Raw genomic sequence first — 11676 nt, 5'->3', positions numbered from 1 at the left:
TGGATAGAAATGTATGGAGATAGGTGATTTAGAAAAGGTGAGTTAACACAACTAATGAAAGAGGAAAATAAATTCCTGAAATTACTTGTAAAGAAAAGGGCTCAACACCCCGTTAGAACTATCCATAGATATAAGGCTTCTTCTGTAACAAGGTCATGCAATAAACCTTATACACACTCACCTTGGCTCCAAGAACATGCCTATATCTAGAGAAACACTAGCTCAACTATTTCTAAGGCTCTACACTTTCTTGGAATTGGACGACTCATCAGAACCCATTCTACTTTGGTTCTATCCTTAAATAGATTTATGAATCTACTAGACTAGTCAGTCCTATGAACTGACTTCTAGAATATATCTGAAGACTTCTCAAAACCATTAACACTTATTGGTCTACCTACATGGTCCCCTCCTGCCTATCCTTGTCGCTTAAAATCTCTTTGCTTGGACGGTCAATTGGTAGAAACTTGGTACCTATTCACTCAGAACTTGATTTGGGAAGTCTAAGTAGAGGCCAACAATTCAAGTATACAAGAATGAGAATAAAGTTTTTAGTTCAAACAAGAATGAGGACTAAATCCTCTAGATTTGAGTTTTAGATTTTGGCAATTCAAGGAGAGGGAGGAAATTTTTAGGGGAAACTTGTAAGAAGGGACTCAAAAAAATGTGAAAGCTATAAAAGTTACAAGTCTATTCTCTCCAAACAACTAAGGCACAAGCAAGAAACCACATCTTTTTAGGTGGTCCATTCATGTTGGGAAGTGAACTTTATCGAGAACATGAAACCTAAAAAGAAAGTGAAATCTTATTAATTTATACACAAGAGGTGGAAAATCCCTTCAAAACAACTAAAACTCAAGGCTTTTTAGCTTCTCTTTAGCAAATAATATTTAACCCTTAGCTATTATAGATTAGGATGACCAAAGAGACTAGTAATTAACCTTAACTAAAACCCAAGGCTTTTTAGCTTCTCTTTAGGAAATAATCCTTAACCCTTAGCTATTATGGATTAGGATGACCAAAGAGACTAGGAATTCACAAATTATGAAAAAGGAGAATGATTGAACCTTCTTGCCTCTTTCTTAAATTTGTGATCGGCTTGCAACTTGCTTTGAAGGGCTAAGGGTGCTTGGAGCGAGGATAGGTATGTGGGAGAGGGTTTGGAGGTGGTGGGGTGGAGATTCATATAAATGTTAAAACATGCAATTAATATATCCATCACTAATTCAAATTAATGATGATATTGATTATGTTAATACTGATGCTAGGATATTCTCTTTATAATGTGTACTCTAAGAGGGTGCACAACATCATAGTTGGAGCCAATCTCTCGTTGTAGCATTACTAGGATGAATCCCATATCTCTAGCAAAGTTTGGCACACGTGGGAGCATTGTAGGACCCTCCAAGTTCCTCATAGTTGATCAAAACAAGGTCCATTTTGTATGAAGACTTGGAATTAGACCATATTTATAAGGATTAAAGGGAAAATTTCCCTTGTAGTAACCTTAATCCCATCATATTTTATATCCATGCACACATGGTCTACAAGACCTTTGTATGCCATTCTAAATGCTTAATTAAAAAAAAAAAGCCAAATTCTTAATTTGTTTTCATGTCTTGGGATTTTCAATGATTATTGGTTAAAATTTGAGAATTACAATCCTAGCTACAAATTATGATTATTGGTTAAAAAGTGGGAATTATGATCCTAACTGCAAATTCTCTCCTTGCGAATGACAAAATTATTGGGATTTGAAGATCAAGCTATAGGAAGTCTGATAGGTGCACAACTTTGTGAAAGGATAACATACAAATGTCCCATCAAGTGACAATGGAATACAATTGTGCTCATGAGTGGCATTGCCTCATGAACCATGACTCACTCTCACTTTATAGACACATGTTGAGAAAGGAGCATGCCAATAACAAAAACACATGCAAGAATATCAAAGCATACATGAAGATAAAGAGCGGGACACATGCAAGAATATCAAAGCATACATGAAGATAAAGAGCGAGGATTATATGCTTTTATGAGCCTCAACTAACTCTCAATGATAGACATATATTTAGAAATGATCATGCCAATAATAGAAAACATATTCAAAAAGATGAAAGCATACATAAGAATGAAGAGGGGGAGCTCATTGGACCATGTTAATGATGAATCAAATGACTTAATACATGCATTTTTGGGAGGAGAAAGTGTGACTTTGCACCCAAGGAAGACATGTAACAAAAAAAGATAACATTAAAAATCCATGAGTTATGAGGAAAGGTTGAGAGATGAGACAAATACCATGTTGTATGAAAGGTCTACCACATTCTTCTCTTATATGCTATCATTTTTTATGGTCTTCCAATGATTATAGTCTATGTGAATACATTCAAATTTATTTAAGTTGGATGACCTTCATGTGTAAGAGGAGAAGCAAACAGACACATGGTTACTACCATTTATTCAAAGAGGCACTCTCAATATAGTTCACCTCACTTGAGTTGTCTAATCATTTTTAACACGGCTTTAACTACCAAAATCTTACCAGATCCACAACAGAAGCAACATTTTCCTCCAAAGCTGGTGTTAAAGATGTGTGGAGCAAGAAGGACACACCATTTGATGATGGAAACAACTAAGGAAGAGGCAAAGTGTCATAATAAAAGGCATAGAATGGATACCACTAGGAAATGTCCCTTATGCAATATGGATAGCCTTCTTATGTGTTGTCTTTGTGCCAACATGGACTTAGGTAGCACACAAAGAGTAGCGGCAAAGCTCCGCTTGTACTTAAATAAGGCTAGGAATAATCTCTCTTAGGAATCCTCAACATGCAAGTTATACTTGCAATTCCTACATGCAAGTTCTACTTGCAACTCCTACATGCAAGTCCTACATGCGATTCCTACATGCGTGTTCTACATGCAAGTTCTACATGCAACTCCTACATGCATGTTCTACATGCAAGTTCTACAGGCAACTCCTACATGCAACTTCTATATGCAAGTTCTACATGTAGAGAGAGAATGTCTTACAATTCCTACATGCAGAGAAAGAAGCTCTCCAACTTGTATAAATACTCCATAATGGAATGAAGCCCACACTCTTTGGGGCATTATGTTGAGTTCTACTTTGGTATTCCAAGAAATTGTCTCCAAGTGTCCATGCTTCCTTGCACTCTATGTCCAAAAGCATGTCCTAACCTTGCAACTCCTCCTCCCCTCTCCTCCAACCTTGCAATCCATCCTCTCCCTCCTCCTCCTCCTCCTCCTCCTCCTCCTCCTCCTCCTCCCTCTCCTCCCTCCTCCTTCTCCTCCTTTTTCCTCTTCCACTCCTATGCTCCCCCTAAACCCTTAGTCCCTCAACTCTTGACCTCCATGATCTATGAGGGAGACGAGTTCTCTGCCATGTACTCTACCCTGAACCTTGGATCCTCCTCCTGAACCCTAAAACTCTTCTAAACCCTAGAACTCTTTCTAAACCTTGGAACCTCCTTCTAGACCCTGAACGTCCCTCTAACCCTCAAACTCCCCCTAAACCCTTCAACCCCTAATGAAGGCGAAAGTCTTCACTACCCTAATCATGATGATGCACGTCCCTTTCACACATGCATGCCTTATATTTGCTTACTGTAGTTCCTATTGCTCTTTATTCATGATGACAGCCAATAAGTGTGGAATTTCACATTTTTGGTATGATGAACCATCGAGTTTTTTTGTGAAGAAGATGACTAAGTGCTGGATCCACAGTCTTGCTTTAGCTTCCTACTCAGCAAAACAAATGTAAGGAGTGGAAGGGATCGATTTTTGTTGCACTTAACCCCCAGGATTGTGGATAGGAATTGTGCTTCTTCCTTGAGGTGAGGGTTTATGATGGTGCAAAGTAATATCCCACCCCTATGGAACTTTGTGCCCTTGGCAAGGAGAGGCTTTATTTTGAGAAATTTAGCATCGCCAGGCCTTGTAGGGTACTTTGCACCTTTAGTTGGGAGTGAGAAGGCCCTTTGAATTACTGTACCATCGAGGATGATGTTGATGGGCTCTAATGTACAGTGATGGTGCCGTACTTAACTTGTGCATCGCTGGAGTGCTAAGAATGGTGAAAGTCCCTGATGTATGTGGGACTATCCTCCAAGGACTTTAGGCTCTCATACAAACTGCCCAGACCCCTTTGCTCTAAGAAAGATGTTGTTGCCTTGGAAAGAGCATAAGTCAATGTAGGTGGCCACACAAGTTCCAAGGATTGGGCTCCGTCAATGGTTGTGTAGGCCGGTGGTGACTGGGGTGGCATTTTTTCTTCTTGGGTTTCCATGTCATGCACAGAATCCTCCTTAGAGCTATCGCTTTGAACCACAAATGCATGTGGTTGCTATGGTTGAGAGGAGGTAGATGGCTTGAACTTTGGAGGGGGTCTCGTGTTTGAGGGGGTGGGCTCTTTCTTCACATCCTCTTTAGTGTGGCAGCATTGTTTTTGAACCTGTATCCATGTTCATATGGTGTACCATTGATCATTAGATTAGTTGGCATGCAGGTATGACATTTGTGTGTGCATTGTGAGAGATCTTATTTTTACACATGCTTTGAGAGTGTGGAATGAAAGTGTGTGGCACAATTATTTATGTAATCGACTATGTGTCTAAGCGAAAGTGTGTGAGTGCATGTGACCTAGTAACTAGGTAGGGACTAACTATATGCTTTTTTGGTTGTTGTTGGGATTTCATAGGGTAGCTAGGACTCAAGCATCACTTCTGAGCCCTAGGTTGAAATCAGTTGATGCTACCTATATGTGTGAAGAAGTACATATGCAAGTGAGTGCTTGTGATACAATCTAATACTAACTAAGAAAGACTTGGGTTTCCCAAATCTTCATTTTTGTTAGGGATGGCTTGTGTGTTGAAGTAGTAGCACTTCAATCGGCTCCCATTTATGGTTATGTTGAATTGGACTCCATCCAATGTTTCTAAAGGAGCACAGCTTCAATGGGATTCATTTTTCTTACTTGATAGGGTCCTTGACCTAGATACTTGAGTTTTCCCTTGTGTACTTTGGCCGCTCTGTATAACAAGATCAGGTCACCTTCCTTGATGTCTTTGGCTTTAAGATTTCTATCAAACCATGCCTTCCTTCTGTGTTTTTCTATTGTCATGGCATGGTAGGCGACTGATTTGGTCTCTGCATGCTTCTCCAATTGATAGTGTCTTTCTTTCAAGGATGCATGATCTCCCATGCATTCCTGTACTACGATGCACATAGGCTTGGTATTACAAATTCTAGTGGGACCATAGCTTCAAGGCCGTACACCAATTGAAAAGGTGTATTCCTTATACTGACCTTGAGTGTGGTTCGGTATGTCCATAAGGCTGCATTTAGTTTCACTACCCAATCAGAATGCCTGTGGGTCTATTGATTGGTGCTCGATGTGTGTTGGGTCAAACTTGATTTGCATAGACTAGTATTAAACCTTTTGCACCTTCCACATAGTACACTGGGTACTCAGCTTCATACTCAAATGGCAAATCCACTTCCTCAACTTGAAGTTGTTGTATTGGAACTGTCGGAGGAGCTAGATTTGGTGCTCTTGGATATGGTCATGGATTTGGATTCCTCAATAATTGCAAAACTTGGGTCTGGATGGGAACAGGATTCATCCTCCTCAGAGCTGGGGGTGCTTGTGCAAGTGCCAATTGCTTGTACACTAGGATGGGTTCCAGTTGGTATTGTTGAGGTCGAGGCGGGTTGTTGCGCATGTTGAAGATGCACCTATTTTTGTCATGGCCATCGACTACGTAGATATGGCACCATAACCTAGGTGGTAGATTTGCTTGTGCAATGATTCTCACCCTTAGGACCAGGCATTCATTTGCTGTATGATTGGCCATGCAGTGTGGACACCATACAATTTCTCACCGTAGATAAGTCTGAGGTGGAGGCTGAGACATGTGAAGCTTTTGTTCCACGGCCTGCATCATTTCTTCTTTTACCTTCATGGTCATGGCCTCTATGATCTCGTTTTGGTAGTGGACTTGGATTTTTCCTTTTAGAGTGCTTATCTCATGCACTGGCTCTTCCATCATCACTGATGGTGTCAGAGTCGGTCATGCCATCCTCGATGTCAATGGCTGCTGCATGAGCAGCACTGATTGTTTGTAACTGACTGCTAATCTTTTTCATGTCTTTGTGGATTTCTTCCTTAGGCCTGCAATGAACTAGGCCGTCAGGTACTTAGCATCAGGGCATGGGTCACATTTGGCAATTAAGCCTTTCATCTTGCCCAAGTACGTGCGTACATCTTCTCGCCAACCTTGTTCAAGCTTGCTTAGTTGAAGAGCGAGATCATCTTGTAGTCTCTCCATTTGAAAGTGCCTCTTGAATTCTATTTATAGTAGGTCCCATGTGGCTCTTTCTTCCACTAGGAGGTCTAGGTACCATTCTGAGGCTTCATCATTAGTAAAGGCCATGGGGAATCAGGTGTCCTTGGCTTCATTGGATTGATCTCCAACTGCTCGACATGCGGCATCAAAATGCTGGAGGAATTGAGCTAGATCACCCCTACCATTGTATTTGGGAAGTTTGAGTTTGCATAGGGTTAAAGAAATTGTTATTATTGTTGCCAAAGTTATTGCAAGGGTTAAAGAAATTGTTCCCCTCCACTTCGAGTTCAAGATCCCCATCATCGTCATGACGATGGCGCCCGGCCATGTCGCGTTGTGGAGGAGTCGAAGGGATTTCCCGAATTTCATGGGGGGGAATTGAAGTAGAAGGTTGTCGGAGGCATTGGCTGGAGTGTAAATGCATGCAGATTTGGTGAGCGTAGTCATCAGAGGCATTGGCCGGAGCATAGTTGCATGCAGATTTGGTGAGAGGTGGAACGGGTGCCTCAACCACCACAAGTGCAGGTGTTGATGTAGGTGTGTTAGGGGGGTTAGAGATATGTTAGTGTGGTAGGGACTGTCGTGTTAATAATGTGCCTAAGATTGTCCCATGTGAGTAGGAAAATGTGCCATTGCAGATGGATCGTCAATCAGAGGTCACGGTAAAAATTTATGAGCGAATTAGTGTAAAAAGGGGCCCACACGGGGGGGTGAATTAACAAGAGCTAGGGATGCCGAAATGGTGTGCAATGGGCTAGAAAAATGCCCATAGCATGCTGTTTCCATCTGTGAAATCGTGGTTCAAATGGGGTCCATTTTGGCTGCCAAATGGATGAGTTATTATAAGTTAAAGTACGGGTTAAATGTGCCCTTTTGTGTGTTGGGGGGGGGATCCCTTTGGTCAAAAGCTTGGTGTGAATGTGCTTCAAGTCTAAGTGAGGGAGAGTAACTGACACTTAGTTCAGTTACTCTAACCTAATTGATGGTGGTTATCCACAGTTAGTTCAGTTACTCTAACCTAACTGATTGCGGCTTACCACATTTAGTTCAGATACTCTAACCTTACTGATTGGAGCTAATTAATTGTAGTTAGTTGAACTAACTACAATTAGTGTACTAATTGAACTGTAGTTAGTATTAACCTAAGGCTAATTGAAACTAACAACGAGTCAACTAACTTAACCTAAATTTAAAACTAACCTACGCTAAACTAACCTAAGGTAATTCTAACATAACCTAGGTTAGGACTAACCTATCTAGGGTTAGTTTAGTTTTTTTTTTTTGAACTGTGAAAAAGAGGAGGGAGGGGGGTGGCGGCCGTCATCAGCCGGGTGAGAGAGAGGCTGAGAGGGGGGATGGAGGTGGGAGTCAAGGGGGTGGGGAGGAGGGTGTGGAGGGGAGGGAAGGGGGAAGGAGATGGAGGAGTAGAGGCTGGTGGGTATAGGCGTGGGGGAGTAGAGGCATGGGTGGGGTAGGCGTTGCACCACCGCTATGACTGCAAGTGCAGACCAGGGGCTCTAAGCCCCTTAGGTAGGGAGAGTGGGTTTAGAGGAAGGGGGTGGGGGTGGGGGTGGGGGTGGGGGAAGGGCATGGAGAGGGGGGGGAGTGGAGGGGGGGGGGAGGGGGAGGGGGGGGGGAGGGAGGGGGGGTTGGGGATGGAGGGAAGGGGAGGGGCAGTGGAGGGGGGGGATGGAGGGAGGGGGTGGGTGGGTGGGGATGGAGGGGGAGGTGGAGGTGGAGGGGGGGGAAGGGGGGGGGGGGTAGGGATGGAGGGGGAGTATTGTCACAACTTACTCCTAAAAAGCATGATTGGACTCCCTATCATTGGGGGGGAAATGGAGGCGGGGTGGTGGAGAGAGAGGGGGAACGGGTGGAAACTTGATGGACATAAAACTTTGATGGAAATTTGAAGGGAGGAGGAGATGGTCACCTTAACACTCTCCAAGTCTTTCTCGATGTAACAGGATTGTTGAGGGCAAATGGGTGATGGGTGGATGGCTAGGTTATCGTCGTCTCACTGTGCGAGAAGGGCTCAAAATAACTCATCGTGTGAGGATGGAAGTAGGGTGGTGGTCGATGGAGAGGGAGGAGGTGAGGAGGGCTCGAGATGGGGAAGAGGATGGAAGCTAGATGTGAAAGAAGAAGAATGAGGGGGTGGAGTGGGTTTTTATAGGAATGGGTGTAGGGTTAGGGTCAAACGCTAAACTCTTCTTGGGCCATAACTTTTCATGGTGAGCTCGGATCGCTCTTCTATAAAAACGTGAAATGTTCAAAATTATGAGCTCTATTCATTCATGTCCATTACATACCCTGATTTGTTCTTCAAGTGGCTTCTTTTTTAGAAACAAAGAAAATTTCTTGAGGTCGTAACCCAAGGTTGATGCTTGGGGTTGATATGTTTGTGGCTGGAGTTGGGAAAAAAAATTACTCTCCTTGCCGTTAAGTGCTATGTTCGTGAAAGTTTGTAGTACTTTATTTTGTACACATACTTGCATATGTTTACTCAGTACTTGAGATGCTAGTCTCCCCGATAGCCACGCCAAATGTTGGCTCTTTCCCACAGCTTCCGCAAGAAGAGCAGTATTCTCAGTATGCAGGGTTCCAAGGCTTTTTGTCACGTATAGATATCGTTTGGAGAAATAACTTTGCCCCAGTCACCAAAACCTACCGAGGAGTTGGACATTCCCTTCTCACCAACATGGGAGCCAACACCAACTTCTCCTACTATCACATTGGCAAATGCAGATACCTAAGAAGAAATGCCTATTTTGGAGGTCGGATTAAGGAATTGCCCCACAAGATGCTATAGCTCGGTACACAATTGCAACCAATATATCTCCAACAATAGCAGCAGCTACTTGAGCCTGATGCTACATCGACACCAGCACCGCACCATGCCAATCCATGAGCCACAAGGGGAGTTAGTGCCAGATCAACAATATGACTACTACCATTGGAGCAACCCCCAACAAGTACTACGAAATCATTAGCTTGGCTACATGGGCACCAATTGTATCAGCAGTATCACCAATCCTCATCACCATCTACCATTCTCCATCATCAAGCTAGCCAAATGCTTGAAATGTCAAAACTATTCACTAGCTTGGCTAAGAAGGAATAGGCACGAGAATTGGAAAGATAGACTGTAGCAGCAATCGAAGACCAATTTCATGGAATTGCCATAGAGTTCCAGGCACTTCGGACACAAATAGATGAGAAAGAGGTTGAAGAAGTGCACATGATCCAAGCTCTCCAAGCTCAAGAGAAGGAAGTGAGGGATGTGACCTCCAACCTCTACCAAAGCCAAATACAGTTGACAGCAGTAGTACAAGCTATGGAAATCCTAAAGACCTCCAATGACTACTTGACCTCCGCACATGCTCAGTAGATAGAGGAAATGGCACAAGCTTGACTCACTCTAATCCACAAAGAAGAAGAGCTCTAGGATTGCCAAGAAAAGCTTGAAGACAAGCAACAGTCTTTGGCAATATGCACATTCAGCATTGAAGAGCTTACAAGGGACTCCCGAATCTTAAAGGACCAACTTGCTACCACTAAAGAGGCTAGCACTTCTCAAGCACAAGTCTTGGACCAATACCACTGAAGTCATTCCTCAACAAGCGCAGGTCACCTTCCAAATGAAAAAGCTTAAGGAGGCATATACATCCATCTACCATAAATATAAAGAAAATAGGATGAGATGCAATCCCAAAAGATAGTCATCTCTAAGCTTGAACTCCAATTGCTAGTGCACAACAATGAGGCAATGGAAGACAACACCAATGAAGTCCCACTACAATGCACAATGGTGGTGTACCAAGAGCTTGTGACTGCTCTATAAGTGAAAGATCACTTCAAAGCACGAGTGCTTATCCAATGGAAGCAACTCCAACTCAGGATCATATCTGCTCATCCAACAATCAAATGGGAATGTTCCATAGGGACCAACTCTACACATAATTTGCCAAGACTTGTCCGAAGATGAGAAAAATATATTTTGCCTATCTCTACACATGCAGGGTTTATAGCACTCAGGACGAATGGTTTCATCACATTTGTATGCCTCATGGGTAGTCCTCTTCTCAGGGTTATTGCTGGTTTGCTACCATTACTACAAAGGCCATCACTATTATTTACAAGGCATGACATATCCGACATCCCACCCTTGCAGCAGCAGCTGATGATCCCATCGTACTAGCAAAAAGAAGTGTCGGAGGATGATAGGGCCTATCTCACATCCAACTTCCCATATCTAACCATTCTCTATGCCAACTTCATAACCCCACTTACCCTTACTGCTACCACACTCTTAACCTTCCCTGAGCTCCAGCCTAATATCTACTCCCTCCATCGTCTCTTTGCTCATGCCTCTCACCACTTTCAACTAACCCAACAGTCACAAACTTATGAGCCCCTCACACCTAACTTCTTCCCTTCCCTTGCTAATCCTACCCTCGAGGATTACCACAATGCTTAAACCATTTGCCTAGTTCTTTCCTCCCTCCTCTCTGATTCCCCTTCCACAACTAACACTCTTCCATATTTCTCTCCCATGTCCCCAGATTCTCTCCCTGCCCTATCATCACCTTTGCCACTACTTGCGCTGCCATCAGCAGAAAATGACCCAGTATTTGATTTTGAATATCAAGATCCGGATAATCCAATTTGCACTCCCATGCCAGATTCCAATGACGGGTATGATTTTGATGTGATACCACTTCCCCAGTAACCCCATCAAGGATTTCCGGAGCAAATATCCTAATATGAAAACTCGAGGTGGATGGACCTTGGACTTCCCTACCAACCTTTGTCGGCATCAAGTTAGTGAAGATTGGGTAAGCAAGTTGGATCCCCAACCTCATTGGCACCATCCCACAATCTCTTTGATGTAATCTTCTTGAAAGAGTACCTACATGCACCTCCATGTCTTAGAACCCATCCCAAGTTCTATGCAGTTCCACGATGTCATAGATGGGAAGCCAACATACACACATTCTGGAGGTCCCTAGCCACATCGACCGCCATTTGCCTCCACTTAGTTTCAATCCCAATGAGCGGGTCGATGCTCACTCTATCAAAGAGCCATCTTCTTAGAAGCACTTACATATCTCTGTTTGAACAAATGCTAGAAACAGGCTACCTAGAAATAGAGCAAAAATTGTATAGTGCCAAGGCTTTATAGCAGGACTGGCATGACACATATTCCATAGCCACTGGATTACATGCATGGCATCCCAACTCCGTGATCTCACAATAAGCCATAACTCAAGGATGGGTAATAAAATGGATCTGGGAGTATGTTGTCT

The sequence above is a fragment of the Dipteris shenzhenensis genome, chromosome 14 (genome assembly GCF_047967505.1).
Source record: "Dipteris shenzhenensis isolate YYH24624 ecotype China chromosome 14, Dip_SZ_1.0, whole genome shotgun sequence".
NCBI classification, from domain to species: Eukaryota; Viridiplantae; Streptophyta; class Polypodiopsida; order Gleicheniales; family Dipteridaceae; genus Dipteris; species Dipteris shenzhenensis.
Note: the sequence above shows the minus strand (reverse complement) of the source record.